A 16,814-nucleotide genomic window follows, 5' to 3' on the forward strand; every position below is an offset into this window, starting at 1 on the left:
GGTTTAGGTGACCATTTTTAGGGTATTACAATTGTCTACATGCTCCTATGATGATGATGTTTCCTATATGCATAGCTATGGTGATGTTAGATGTATAATATTTACATGATGTATATGGCAATGTTCATGATGTTCTATTATGATTGATGAAATGTTTCTAATGCTTTCAATTTATGTTTATGATGTTATGATGATAAGATGTAATAGAATAATGGTATATATATACATGATGTGATATAAGTAGTGTTGGCATTTTGATGATGTTTTGATTGTCATTGATGGACACACACTTTCTTGATGATGAACACACACTTTCTTGATGTATGAGTTATGACTCAACCAGAAATTGTTCCAACTGGTATTGTGTATTATTGAATGTATAGTCTTTAGACTATCGATATTTTGCAGAAGATGTTTACCGGTCATAGATTGACTGAAGAGCTCGAGCGGTATGGAGACCCCAAGCGGTTCGAGGATCACAAGCGGTACGAAGGACCCAAGCGGTAGTTAATTTTTTATCGGAACACTATGATCTACTAGTCTTCTTTTTTGACAACCGGTAATCGGTATATTGTATTAACCGGTATTACTCTGTAATGAGTTACCAACCGGTATTTCTGTAATGTGTGATGAGTTATCATCCATTGACACTTTGGTGGTGATTTTGTGTCATGTTACCAAATGTGTCCAGATGCACTGAACCTAGGATCTTGTAATCTAATCCTATTGGACCGAGATGAAATCAGATTCCTTTATAAGGACATCATGTCTAGGGTTTGCATGAATGATGTATGAGAGATAGAACAGAAGAGGTTATGTGCGATCTTTGTAGAGAAGATTAAGTCTATGTGAAGAGATAGAGTGTGGAGATATTGAAGACTGAAGTAATGCTGAAATGCATTAACAATGAGCTATCAAGGATCTAACCAAGCATACTGTGCTAGTATCTAGATCACTCACTTGTTGATTACTAATATCTTCGACAAGTCTGAAACCCTTAACTGGGTAGGCCCAACAAAGCCTTTGAAAATCCTCTAACAAGGTGGTTCACAACTGTGGATTTGAAATCCTCTAACAAGGTAGTCTTTAACAGGACTTATCTCCTAACAGAGATCTAGATTCCTAACAGGATTTGTTCTGGTGAAGAACATTGTATGACCTTAACCAGTCTGGTTTCTATTCTACAGATAGCTACTTGTGAGTTTCTGCTCACCATGGTTTTTCCCATTTGGGTTTCCACATCAAACATCTTGTGTTATGGTGATTGTGTTCTTGTGGGTGAATACTTTGTTTTCTATTTGGTATTCATTTATCTTAACCAGTTTATTAGTGAATCTATTATACCAGTTATCTGCTAAACTGTTTAAGAGTTTGTTTATAATATTTTTTGGTATACTAATTCACACCCCCCTCTTAGTATTCATCAAGTAGATGATGAAATGATCCTATAATGATGTATGAAATGTTGTATCACAAAATGCTTATAATAATGTACTATATGCAATCATTATGATGATGAATGATAATGAGCAATGATGTACCTAAATGAACCTAAATGCATCAACCTTAAAATGATCATGATAAGATGAGGAAAATGATAAAAAGATCTAAAATGAATGCAACCAACGAACTCCAAAATCATAAGATGAACGCAAATGTTTTTGTTTGTCCAGGTATACTCAATCATAACTCTTGACAATTGTTGACCCTAATGAAAAATCCTAATGAATGGATAATGAAATGCAAAACCTATGTAAATAATTTTGTCATCTTTGAACATATTGCAGTGCTTCGTTTCATCATTGAGATTTTAAAATGTTGTAAGAAAATACAAGAACCTAGGTATAATTATACCAGGATGACTTGGGTATTTCTTACATGGATTTTGATTTAGCAAGTTAATACAAGCATCGAGGTATAATTAGACCAAGATGACCTGAGTATCCCTTACATCGACAAACAAGGATTATAACCTTTCATGCATAACTCAGATTGTCCTTGATGTTTTTTTTCCAATCATGTCCTTAGACGAGTATATACATTACTAAAGAATAATCCACAAGCAACAAACAAAGAAAATAACCATGCCCCATCATAACTCCTCTAGTCTCGGACATCATTGAGTAGCATAGGGGAGATGATTAACAAAAATCAGAACACAAACATTGAATTGTCTATGCCACGGATATGTGTTCTTACCAAGACAGATATGATCATCCTATTCAAAAGTTTTAGATGTAGATTATTATTAGTTTTATAAAATCTTAGAAGTTGATGTCTCATGATTTGTTTACATACACCATTGAATGATTCATGTCCTGATTTTGTTTGAAATGTGTTGTCTTGTTGCTTGTTATTCGTGTATCAAAATCCAAATTGTTATCTTCTAAAGGGTGACATTAAAGCATCCTACTTCGCAACTAGGTCGAGGATTTTCCCCCATTATAGGAATGAACAACCTTATTATGGATGGAAAGATAATGGAAAAAATATTGAAAGTTTATTATGGATAAAATAGGATAGGCATATGGAAGCACCAGCTATCAAGCCATGGTAGGATTTATTAATGGGATATGAAAAATGGATATACTATGATTGGATGGAATTGGATAGGAAATTTTACTATGGGTATATACAATAGACACGGATATGAAAAGAGTCCAAATAGATAGAAGGGCTAGCTTTCCACAAGTAGCACCTGTTACTAGCTTTTCATGACTTGTTTTTATTGCGCTTTTTTAATGAATTTATAATTTTTTTGTACTTTTCTTACTTTTTATTTTTTTAAATATTTTTCTTAATTGTTTTTTTTGAATTTTTGCCCCTTGCATTAGGGTTTTCGAATATATTATGTATAAAACTTATGAAGATGTACATATTGTTGATTGGATCATCCAACAGTTCGTGTTTGAGTGTAGAGCGCTGATAAGCTCCTGATCTGTAAGCTGCTACAACAATAAAGGGACCCAGTCAATTAGGCTCAAATTTCCCTTTCTTTTCTCTATCTTGTTGATTGCGGGGATTCTCATTGAACACAAGATCACCATCTTGAAAGACATGAGGCTTGACTTTATGATTATAGCTTCTTGACATGCATTGTTGGTAGATCTTTAAATGATTGAAAGTCTTCTCTCGTCTCTCATCCAACAGCTCTAGTTCTTGCAACTTGGAGACATGGTAATCCTCATGTGGTATTAGGCCCTTAAATGAAACTTAAAGTGATGGAAACTCAACCTCAATGAGTAAGAGGGCTTCAAATCTAGGAATAAGAGAGTAGGGTGTTGCACTGGTGGGTGTATGAATATTGGTTCTATAAGCCCATAGAGCAGGGTTTAATTGTACATGCCAGTCATGACCAACTTCATTGATTGTTTTCTTTAATATCTTCAAGATAGTTTTGTTTGAGGCCTCACACTGGCCATTGCCCTGCGGGTAGTAAGGTATGGAGAAACAATGTTGGATATGAAATTTGCTACAAATTTCCTCAACATCTTCATTTTTTAAGGTTCTACCATTATCAATGATAATGGTTTGAGGAATACCATAATGACAAATAATGTAATTCAAGATGAATGAAGTAATTCATTTGTCATTGATATTAGTGAGAGGTACAACTTCTATCCATTTCATAAAATACTCTATGACATTTATGATAAACTTATAGTTGTTGGAGGATGGTGGATGGATCTTACCCACGAGGTGAAGTCCCCACTAAGAGAAGGGTAATGGAGTTGCTAAAGGTTGTAACTCTTGTGCTAGTGCATGAATTAGATTACTATAAATTTGACACTTTTTAACAAAGTAATGTGTATATGTATCCATAGTTAGCCAATAATATCTTGCATAAATGAGTTTCTTAGCTAAAGTCAGACCACTAGAGTGAGCCCACAGATGCCTTCATAAACTTCTCACAAGGCAATTTGATATTTGTCATGTTCTAAACACCTAAGGAGAATACCGTCAAGACCTCGTCAATATAAGGTATCGACTATAATGGTGTAATGGGATGCTTTGCGGATGAAGGTTCTCTTTTGATTGTTGGATAAATTAGAAGGCAAGGTATTATTTTTCAAATAGGTATAAATGCCACCTTATATGGGGGAATAGGATCTAATGAGATGACATATGAATTGAGATTTTGGGTCTTCATATGCAGGAGTGTATAACTACTCAACCAAAAACTCATAATGCTCATGCTTTTCAGGTATCTCGAGTAGGGAAGCAATGGTAGCCATAGCGTCAGCTACTTTTTTTTCCAACCAAGGAACTTATTCAAAGTGAATGGAGACAAAATATTTCTTGAGGTCATCTACCATATGTTTATATGGAATTAACTTCTCATCCTTGGTTTGATAACCATCATTCACTTGATTGATCACCAATTAAGAGTCTCCATAAACATTCAAATCTATTATTTTCCATTCTATTGCCACTTTTATTCCTATCACGAGTGCTTCATACTCAGCCATATTATTTGTACAAAGAAACATCAAGCGATATGATTCTGGTATAGTATCTCCTTGTGGTGTAACAAACAAGATTCCAACTCTCGATCCATCTTGAGTGTATGACCCATCAAAATATATTTTTTATGTGTTTTCTATGATTATAAGAATTGAATTATCTAGAAAATCTGAATATATTGGTTGGTTATCTAATAAAGGTGCCTCTGTTATCTAATCTCTAGTCACTTGCCCTTGAATAGCCTTCTAATCCACATATTGTATGTCAAATTCACTGAGGATTAGAACCCATTTTTCTAATCTTCCTGTCAAATCTACCTTGCTAAGCAAATACTTTAAGGGGTCTATCTTGGCTATGAGCTTTATAGTATGAGTTAACATGGAGTGGTGCAATTTTTGAGATGCACTACGGCCAAACATGCCCGCTCAATTGGAGTGTAGTTTATTTCATAACCTACAAGAGTTCGACTAATATAATAAATTTCTCTTTCTTTTCTGCCATGATCTTCCTAAGTTAAAAGAGCACCAAGAGATGCTTTTGTAGCTGAAATGTAAAGTAAAAGATGCTTTCCTTCAATAGGAGGCATTAGAACAGGTGGATTCATTAAATATTATTTGAGCATCTGGAATGATTCTTCACACTTGTCATCCCACTTGAAAGGTACATTTTTGTGCAATAAATGTTGCAAGATGAATCTTCGGATGGATTGATATTTTCTTGTAGGAAGCACAACTAACTGATATTCTTAGGAGGTGGCATCTTCATGATGGAACTAGTACATTTGGTCCTAATTTCCGACGGCTAAATGTCGGATTTGCGACGACCAAATGTTGGACTTCTGACCAACTTTACCTTTGAAAACTCGTCGTCGAGGTTCCCGATGATGCCATTTGCGTTGGTCGTCCGACGATGTTATGAACTCCTCTGACAACGGCTATATTTGCACCCCTGGCCACAAATATTGGTGGATTTATGATGGATGCTATGATTGCTCCTCGACGACCATCCAACATGGAAGTGACGTTAGATATACAGCATCCTTGTCGGACGTTTCATTAGTTGTCGTCAGAATTCCAACTGCAAGAGATGATGTGGGTCAAACAGCTTTGCCGTCGGTGAATGAAAGCATTGAACGAGTTCTATTTTTTAAAATTGCATTAAACATTTATTATTTATTTGATTCAGTGTTATTTGCAAAAAATGATTATCAATGATGTTTCCTTTCTCCAAGAATTGTCTAGGATCTTTCCGTCAGATAATATGCAACATCGAATGACTAAATCTTTTTTTTACAAATGCTTATTTAATTTAATTATTATCTAAGCGTGAATTAAAATTTATATCTGCATGGAAGCAGAACATACAAGCTGAAGAGTCATGTGCAAGCAAATTTCGTAAAAGAAAGCAAGCAGGCATTATCTTGAATGACATGGAAACAAGCTCATCAGCTGCCTAGAAGAGAGCGATTGGAGAAAAGCATAGGAAAGTGTTTAAGGGTGATAAATAGATAGAGAGTATGCAATACAAACAAACAATGTCTGGAGTGTGTGATGTGACGTCTCTAATTTATGTTCGGAGAGACTAACTGGTTTTGGAGTTCCTACGAAACCTATTGGGCCACACTTTGGAGGAAATCAATGTGTTCATGCAAGGAGCACCTTTTTTCTATTATGAGAATGATGCTTTTGCACCGAAGGATATTTGGAAGTCAATATCCAAAAATTTCTATAGTGTAGAACTAGAGTTGTCGGACTCGAAGTAATTTTCAGCTTTCAGAAGACCAAGAGGTTATGTACACAATCTCCCAATAGAAGGGCGATTTCAAGCATTACCTCTCCCCCCCCATGACTATTCAGGAAGCACTTCCTCAGAAAAAGGACTATTGGCCTCCATGGGATCAAAGAAAAAAATCAAAGCATAGACTCTAGATGATGTGGTGGTGTCCTTCGTGAAGAACTCTGCACTATAATTGAAAATTCATGAGGGAATCTGCAAGATAGTGAAGAGAAATACAATCATGAAAAGTGGGAAGAATGGATCTTGGTTTGGGTGGGGCCAAGTCAGGTGGCTCCTCTAGAGGTTGATGAGATAGAAATCATATTAAGATTTGAAAAAGATCACACTCGTGGAACTTCGTGTGCGACTGATCAATTGCAGTGTTTGGGTAATGCATTCCAAATAGATATAGTTGCATACCATTTATCTATCTTGATTAAAGACTTTTATCCTGATGGCATTAAATTAAAGTTCTTTCTCTTCTATCTGGTATTGGTGGAGAAGAGGTTGCTTTGCATCGACCTGACCTGCCAATAGGTGGCAGGTCAGGTCGATAGGTGGTAGGTCAGGTCGATGCAATGCAACCTCTTCTCCACCAATACCAAATAGAAGAGAAAGTAATTTAATTTAATGCCATCAGGATAAAAGGCTTTAATGAAGATAAATAAATGGTATACAATTGTATCTATTTGGAATGCATTACCCAAACATCGCAATCGATCACTCGCACATGAAGTTCCACAAGTGTGATCTTTTTGAAATCTTAATATGATTTCTATCTCGTCAACCTCCAGAGGAGCCACCTGACTTGTCCCTGCCCAAACCAAGATCCATTCTTCCCACTTTTCAAGATTGTATTTCTCCTCACCATCTTGCAGTTTCCCTCGTGAATTTTCAATTATAGTGCAGAGTTCTTCATGAAGGACACCACCACATCGTCTAGAGTCTATGCTTCAATTTTTTTCTTTGATCCCATGGAGGCCAATAGCTCATTGTCTAAGGAAGTGCTTTCTGAATAGTCATGGGGGGAGAGGTAAAGCTTGAAATCGCCCTTCTATTGGGAGATTGTGTACATAACCTCTTGGTCTTTTGAAAGCTGAAAATTACTTCGAGTCCGCCAACTCTGGTTCCACACTATAGAAATTTTTGGATATTGACTTCCAAATATCCTTTGGTGCAAAAGCATCATTCTCATAATAGAAAAAAAGGTGCTCCTTGTATGAACACATTGATTTCCTCCAAGTGTGGCCCAATAGGTTTTGCAGGAACTCCAAAACCAGTTAGTCCCTTCGGACATAAATTAGAGATGTCACATCACACACTCTAGACATTGTTTGTTTGTATTGCATACTCTCTATCTATTTATCACCCTTAAACACTTTCCTCTTCTTTTCTCCAATTGCTCTCTTCTAGGCAACTGATGAGCATGTTTCCATGTCATTCAAGATAATGCCTTCTTGCTTTCTTTTACGAAATTTGCTTGCACATGACTCTTCAGCTTGTATGTTCTGCTTCCGTACAGATATAAATTTTAATTCATGCTCAGATAATAATTAAATAAAATAAGCATTTGTAATGAAAAGATTTAGTCATTCGATGTTACATATTATCTGACGGAAAGATCCTAGACAATTCTTAGAGAAAGGAGACATCATTGATAATCATTTTTTGCAAATAACACTGAATCAAATAAATTAAAAATGTTTCATGTAATTTTTAAAAGTAGAACTCATTTAATGCTTTCATGCACCGACGGCAAAGCCGTCTAACCCACACCATTATCCATAATAGAACAAATCAATATAATAGGCTATTATAAAGAATATATACAAAAATATGAAAAAACATTAAATTACCATTACAAACCCATCATTTCAAATGAAAGGTGAATCCATCATCATCTGGATGGTATAGTGTTTGGAAGAAGGGTATATGAGAAACCCTACTTTTAAGGGTTTGTGAGAGGATAAATAAGGGATTTTGCATCTAAGAAGGTTAAAACTTGTAAATAATTGCATTTCCTTAGTTTTGAATCATATACTTTCCAAAGCAACCTTTTGATAGTAAATTATGTGTACCATCCTAATCCAAAAAGCATTCATTTTGTCTACATCCGATAGTCATTGCTAAAATCAGTTTAAAGTGTATTCATTTAGGGACCTTTCATAAAATATTCTCAACTTACACATCATAAAATGATCTTAAAATATTCATTGTTTATAATGATAAGAATTCAGTTGTTCCATAAACCTTCCTTTACTATTTTAAAAATATCATCGACCAAAATATTGTGCAGCAGTAGTATGGAGTGCATTTCATCTATTTTATGCCTAAATATTTCATCATACCACTTTATTTTCAAAGGCAACTGATCAATTGCCATGTTTGGGTAATGCATTCCAAATAGATACAGTTGCATACCATTTATCTGTCTTGATTAAATACTTTTATCCTAATGGCATTAAATTAAAGTTCTTTCTCTATTTTCTGGTGATCTCTAGAGCAAAGGTTGCTTTGCATCGACCTGGGATACATTTAACTTGTGTTGTATCTGCAGAAATATGTATCCCAGGATGATGCAATGCAACCTCTACTCCACCAATACCAGATAGAAGAGAAAGTACTTTAATTTAAAGACAACAAGATAAAATGCTTTCAAGACATATATTAGGTATAAAAGGAAGCCTACCCTATCATTTGAAGGGGTTTACATACAATTCAAGTGATCTCTTAATTATAAAATCAATTCAATTCCAAGTGAACATGCAATGAAGCATTCATCAAGAATTGAAGGAGAAATCACTATTGAACTTACCCCTATCTCATACAACCCTATGTTGGCTAGGCCCCACAATAATTAGAAGATCCTAATTACTACTGTCCTAAACCTTGCACTGACCATCACAATTTCACAGTGAGTTGAGTTAATAAGTCCATTAGCAAGATTGGGAAAGAGTTTGGTATTGAGTTAGGTGTTGGTGGAAGGTTTAAGGAGGTACACTATCATCATAATTAATGTTAGAGAGTGTTGTGTGAAGAAGAATGGCCACGAATGGAGTGACTGTTCTAAGTGCTTAAGACTATCACAAAAAGTGAGTGTTGCAGCAGTGAATCTTCCTTTGACCTTTGTGTGTTTGGGAGGGTAAAGATCCATGGTGGTATATGTTGAGTGGTTGGAAGGGTAAAGACCCACATATCAACTATCTACTTTGACATCCTAGGATGGTGTCCACCTACTCTAAAACCTTGTGGGCACTCTCTGTCTAATACTAACATATACATAACATGTTCCTCTCATATAACCCTATGTTGGCTAGGCCCCACCATAATTAGAAGATCCTAATTACTAAAAACACTAGATTCTCCCCTAAAAGGTTGTTGAGTCATAGAAGGCCTAGCTTGATAACCCTATAGTCTCTCATACCTAAAATATCCTTGTGTTGATGATGGTCAAGTGTGACTACCCTATGGCCCCTACTATGCTCTAGACCTTTGTCCCTAATATTGATACTATTGGGTTTTTCTTTGTAAATCATATAGTAAGTCTAAATTATCCTTTGAAGGATGGGAAGGCCTATGGACACTTTAGTCCCTTCATCAAGGTTACAAACTTCTCTCATGCCTCTTGTGTCCTCCCATGTACCTCCTTTTCCATAAGAGACTTTTCCATAGCAACCCTAAAGTCATTTGGATTGGCCATGTGTAGGAAAACTAAAATTTTGGGATTTCCACCCCTAATGAAATAATTGACAAGTAACTTGTCTTGAATGTAATCTACAAACTACAAGAACTCCAAAAACTATCTCTCATGTTGAGCCACTATGAAACCTTATTATGTAAATTGTGAAACTCATCTATGCATCTCTGTCAAAAATATTTTGAAATAGAACACACTTTGAAGCACTCCAAAATGGTCTTTGGAGAGGGTTTCCAATGTGAGTTGGTGCATTTTATCCTCCCAGTACTACAAGGTGGAATCAAGTCCTCTCAAAAATTGCATTAAAGATTATGCCTTTAAGTTGCTCACATATAGATGCAACCCAAAGCATAAGTCCAAGCTAAGTAACCAAGACTTATCCTCAACCCCATTTGTGGATCTTAAAAATGTAGAGGATTGGAGATGAAGCAATTCTCGAATATGATCCTTTGGCTCATGATATGTGCTTGCCATAGTCTATACCTCTTGTATTTATGCATGATGAGGCTAGGTAATGTGTATTGATCAATATTCTATCTCCTCTATGTGTATTTCCCAAATTCAAGGCGAACTCCTAATAAGCTCCCAAGATGCAAGTATATGCTCCTCTACTACAAGTGGATCCTCATGGCTTGTAAGATTTGAGGTCCAGACTCGGGCTACTCATCTTGGTGAAAACTCTCAAAGTGATATGACCCTTCCTTCCATTTCCTACACCCTATTTTCTAACCCACACCTCATAACCTTTACCTCACTTCCTATCATTATTAAATTCCATCTACCTTTCATATCCCCTATCTTAACCTCTTCCACTTTCCTACATCCTATCCTAAACCTTAACCTCATACACACTTACTTTTACTTCACCTACCTAACCCCATTCCATCCTTCACATCCTTTTATCTCCCCCCATTCACTTTCCTACCTTCCAAAACCCTAACATATCCTAACTTACTCTTTCACCATTACATCCTTCATCACTTACCTCCCTATCTTATCCTAACCCACACCTCATAACCTTATACCTCTCAGCTTCCATTTTATACCACCTTCCTAACGGTACACTTATGCTCCCTTCCAAAACACCGACAAAAAATAGCACTCGATCACTACACAGTGATCTCATGGTTCTGCAGCAGGGGTTTTCTGTCACAACCATATATACTAGCATCCATAATTAGGATATATTTTACATAATGGCACTCGATCACTCAGGTTTAGGTCATCCCTCTCCTTAATTAGGATATATTTTAAATATGGAAAGTAGTGTTAATATGTTTCAGGCTAACTATATTGTTCATTATTTAAAATGCAGTGTTTAATTAATACATGATTATAGGATTGTTCAATGGTTTAGGTCTTGTAAGAAATTCTTCTTTTAAATTGATCATATCATATTACAGAAACCTCTCACCATCTCTGCTATTGGAAATTAATTTGATAAATCTATGATAAACTTTGAATCTAAATATTTGAATATGTATAACAATGAATTTGCTGATTATACCCTACCTTTTTCCTGCAGCGATTAAACCATTCCTACATCCTGCAGTGATTAAACCCACAGGGAACCTATGTCTGCCTCCCTCCTTCATGTTCATTGGGGGATGGCCCAACAAAAACTTCTCGACTTACTAGACCCCCACCCGTGACTTCTTGAGTGTGTAATCGATCCAGATTCTTTCGCTAGAATCGGCATGGGAGGAACCACTTGATGGGGAGACTTCAAGAGGGCTGAAACACACAATGAGATGTGAGGGAAAATGAACAGGGGAACCTACTGGGATGACATGGTGTTATTGAGCAGAAAATTCAAATTGACATAACAACTCTACAATCTATCAAACTTCAATCTCCAATCCCAAACTCATTCCCACACAACTCTCGTTCATACACACTCTCACGGCAAGCACATAGAGATGTTGCCCTACCACGTGCATGCTTCTTCTACCCGCGGCTCGTTCCTGCAAATGACCATGAGAATGATAATGTACATTCTTCCTGCCACCACGTTCAGGCTGCTTCACATGGTAGACACGCGAGCAGGAGGCATATTTACTCAACTCTTCAATTCCTCCAACCCACGTCCCCAATCGATTTAGAGGGAATAGGAAGCAAAAAAACATAGTTACTTAACTATTCTGCAAACACCAGACCCGTAAACAGTTTTCTAATGGTTTAAACATTATACACTTATAAACAAAGATTTAGTCTGGTAAAGGCTTTTAACTGCTGTTTAAATCCTAAACCCATACACTGCTAACAAAATTCCAAATGACTTACAAATGGGCCCAAAACATGCCCTTATTACATTAAATAATGCCCAGACTTGAAAATTCCCCTAAACAGACGGCAAACAAAAAAACATAACAAAATTCCTACCATGAAGCTAGAAAATTTCTCGTCGCCTGGTATCCTGGTATAGCTACTCCTGCAGCACCACTTCATTCCATGATTGGTTCCCTGCAGAGGCGGGATTTTGTAATGGCAGAGGTCGATGGGACGAAGAGGTGGGATTTATGAAATGACTTGGTCTTTTTTTTTTTTTTGAAGTAATGCACGCGGTCATCGGAATTTCGACGAACGTGGGCACTTTTTCTAAAAAAACCCAAATGTCATTGCCAATTCCTTCGCCATCTAAACCAAATGTTGCATTATCATTGGAATTCCAACAAAATCAAGCATTTTTTCAAAAAAAAATCAAATTTGATCATAATATACCTTCTCCATCGGAAACCTCCGTTGGAATTTTAGGCCAAATGTATTAGTGTGGGTTTTACTTTTTTGGGATCTACCTCTATTCCATTTGTTGATACAATGTATCCTATGAGTTTGTCAGATGTCACTCCAAAGACACATTTTTGGGGATTAAGACGTGTATTGAATTTATCCATCCTATTAATAATTTTGTCTAGAATAGTGAGGTGCTCTTCTATGGTATATGATTTTCCCAAGATGTCATCAACATAATCTTCCATAAAGGTGTGCATCATGTAATGGAATATTGTGGTCATTGCTCTTTGATATGTAGCGCCTGCATTTTTTAGTCCAAATGGCATGACGTTCCAATAGTATGTTACCCAAGGGAAAGTAAAATTTATTTTGTCTTGGTCTTCCCAGGCTATCCTTATCTGATTATAACCAGAAAAGCAGTCCATCAGAGATAACATAGAATGTCATGCAGTGAGATCTACAATAATATCTATATTTGGCAAAGGAAAATCATCCTTTGAGCATGCTTTGTTCTAATGCTCTTGTTTGGTTTTGAAGCAGGTGCTATGTTTGAGATCCATTCTGCATAATCAATAGATCTAATAAACCCCACATCTAGCAACTTTTTCAATTCAACTTTCACTAATAAGGCTATATGCGAATGCATTTTCCTCAATTTTTGTTTCACGGGTTTGACCCCTAAAGCTATTGATAAATGGTGTATGATTAAATTTGGATCCAAGCAAGGCAAATATGCTATGAAGAAACAAAATTAATTTGTTTCTCTCTGAAAATTTTGATGAAGTTTCCTTTTTCTTCTATCGATAAGGATGCTGCTAGATGAAGAATTTTTGGAGTATTTTTTGTTCCAATGTTAATGGGTACTATTGATTCTATGATGATTGAAGATCTTTCTTGATATTCTAGCTAGGGAAGAATTTCAAGCCTCCCATCCTTTGGTGCCTCAAGGAGGTTTTCACCATCGGATATGTCTTTTCTTTTTACTTTTTCAAGATCTAATACTATCGTATTATAGTTTTCATCATTAGATCTGTTATTAATTTTTGCTTTTTTATGACTTGAAAGCTTGACATTTTCTCCAAGGGTAGTCGCAATGTTGAGCTCATCAATTAAACTTGTGTCATTAACTTTTGCACATAAAAGACTTGTAGGATTTTAATAGTTAATTATCGCATGGTCATTATGGAAGCTTTCCAGCTCAGGTGGGGTTTCTTGCCCCTAGTCAATAAGTTTGGGATGCACAAGTGGAATGTCATCGGGTTCATTGGTATCAAAAGACATGATATTAGTATATAAAAGTTTCAGAGGTCAATGACAATATCTTTGAGATCAAGATTGATAACCACCTCAAGATTGTTTAGTTCATCTGACATCCAACCCTTCTCATGAGAGTCATTCTAAGAATTATGTGGTTCTTTCTCTAATGATCTAAAACTTGAACTAGGTCCCTCATCATCTAGTCTATTATAATAATTAATTACATCTATTTTCTTGTCTTCGGAAGATAATTTTGAAAGTCCCTCCCACTCATGGGAATCAGACTAATTGTTTTCTTGTAATTATTGAATTCTCTTATACAAATTATAGGTAGCTTCCTCAATATCTTCTCTATATCTCAACCCTTTCATTTCATTAGGGGCTTGTGAAGCAGGTTGTATAGGTTCTACAATTCCTTCCTTTCTTAGTTTGATTGGACCCTGGCCATTGTACCCCATCTTTTGCATTAGAGTGAACCCTTTTCCATACTACTCAAGAGGTTATTGTATATTTGGTTCTAATGTATCCGCCTTGCCTTCTTCTTCTTCATTGTATAGCCATTCCTTAATGTCTTTTTCATCATTCTCAACTGATAATGTCCCGCATTTAATAAAAGTGTCCCTCGACTATCTCCTATAATATAAATATGTTTGTTCTCCCAATACTGGTTTGGCATAAGATTTAGGTGAATGTGGTAGTTTTAAAATACAAAAGGTTTTCTCAATAGAATACTCTCCCATACCTTGATGTTTAATTTTAAGTTTTGGTTCAACTACTTTAGATGTTGATTCAGCTACTTTAGATGTTGATGGTACTGAAGTTGGGTATATTTGTGAGATAGGAGGTGAAGTTGGGCTATTGTTTGGGACAATCACTTCAAGCTTTGGCTTGATGATATTGCAATATTGAAAAGGATTGGGATCTCCTTGAATTGTAATCTCTTGGCCATTATAAGGAAATTTCAAGCATTGATGGTATGTAGATGAGACTGCTTGCATTGCATGTATCCAGGATCGTCCAAGGAGTATGTCATATGCTAGATCAAGGTCAAGTACTTGGAAAAACACATCTTTCTCCACTGGTCCAACTCTAATAGGAAAGAAAACATAACCTTTTGATGCTCTCTCTTCCTCATCATAGGATTTTATTGTGATCTTTTTATTTGGGTCTACAACATTTTCTGAAAATCCTAATGCAAGGAACAATTTAAAAGAGCATATATTAAAACTAGCCCCTCCATCTATTAAGACACATTTTATTCGATGCTTATGCACAAGGACTTCTATATGAAAAGACACGTTATGGGTTTGGGTTATAGAAAGATCATCATGTTTGGAAGATAGGAAATGATGAGTGGTTGAGTGCCCCACCATGGCCTAAAATTGTGCGGATCAAGATCTCAAGATACATTGGTCTCTTGTAGAGATTTATCCAAAATTTCTTTATGTGCAAGTGACAAACATAAAATTTGTAGTATGGAAATGTGGGCAGGTGTTTTCTTAAGTTGATCAAGGACATTGTATTGATTTGTCATAGATGATGGCTTAGGTAGTGTTCCTTGAAGAGTGACTTTTATACAATGTTTTGTCACATTGAAATCATATTTATTGTTTATAGTAATCACATTCACATGAGAATCACTTTCAGATACATGATTTATAACATAGTCATAAGATTGAGTTGTATACTTTACCTTCTATTTTCCTAATTTAGAGGGAGTTCCTTTCTTATAATTTGAAAGATGATCCTTAAATGCCACATGCTCATCATTAGATTTATGTCTGTCTACGAATATGTCCCCTTTATCAATCAAATATTGTATAGTTTGTTTCAATCTCTGACAATCATTGGTTTTGTGTCCTTTAGTTCTATGAAATTCACAATAGCCTTGATCACTCCCCCACATAGGTTTAACCTTTGCTTCGTAATCTCTTACTTCAGGTGATGTGACGAGATTATTTGAGATAAGTTTCCTCAAAGTAGTTTTAAGTTGTTCACCTAGTGGAGTGAATTTCCTTTGAGGAGGATAAGAAGTTTTAGGCTTGGATGCATTGTTATCATTTTGATTGTCGGTCTTATTTTGAGGTCCTGATAAATTTAAGAAAGGTTGTTTTGCTTTAAGAGTTTGTGCATCTACAACTCCATCGTTAACAATGTTTTTGTTCTTGGTCCAAAATCTTTATTTATCATTGTTATTATAATATCACTTGAACCAACATTCTTTATAAATTTTAATCACTCCCTTATCTATTAATGCTTTTTCAATGGTAAGACCATCATCTATCATCTTTGCAAAAGTGAGAGGAAATTGGAGTTGAAATCGATAGCTCACTTTTGTGTTCAAATTGTGAATAAATATTTCAATCTTTTGATCATCGGGTAAATCATAAGGGCATCTACTCACAAGTTGCCTCCATCTTTGTAGAAAGCTATGGAAGGATTTACCATTGCATTGTTTGCTATTACAAAGGTATAGCATAGAGATATCATGTTCAATGTTGTAAGAGAAATATGTAAGAAAATTATCAACAAGTTCATCAAACAATTTAATCCATGGTGGTAAATTGTAAAACCATTCAATAGCTTGTCCACCCAAACTTTTCGGGAATAATTGCATTAGATAAGTACCATTGTGAGCTACTTCCATTCATGTTGCACAAAATTCTTTGATATGATCATGTGGATCTCCTTTTCCCTTGTGTCGTGCTCTGTGAAGTGTGATACCTGCAGCTGCAACACAAAACACTCAATAGATCATTACAAGAATGGTTAGCAAATAATAAGCAAATAAAGATGAACCATGACAAAGCGACCTATCACCTCTTAAGAGATGCGAGTATGGATTTTCTCTTAGATCCAGATAAGCAATCCTAGTGACTTGACTACA

This window comes from Cryptomeria japonica, chromosome 1 (assembly GCF_030272615.1).
Source record: "Cryptomeria japonica chromosome 1, Sugi_1.0, whole genome shotgun sequence".
NCBI classification, from domain to species: domain Eukaryota; kingdom Viridiplantae; phylum Streptophyta; class Pinopsida; order Cupressales; family Cupressaceae; genus Cryptomeria; species Cryptomeria japonica.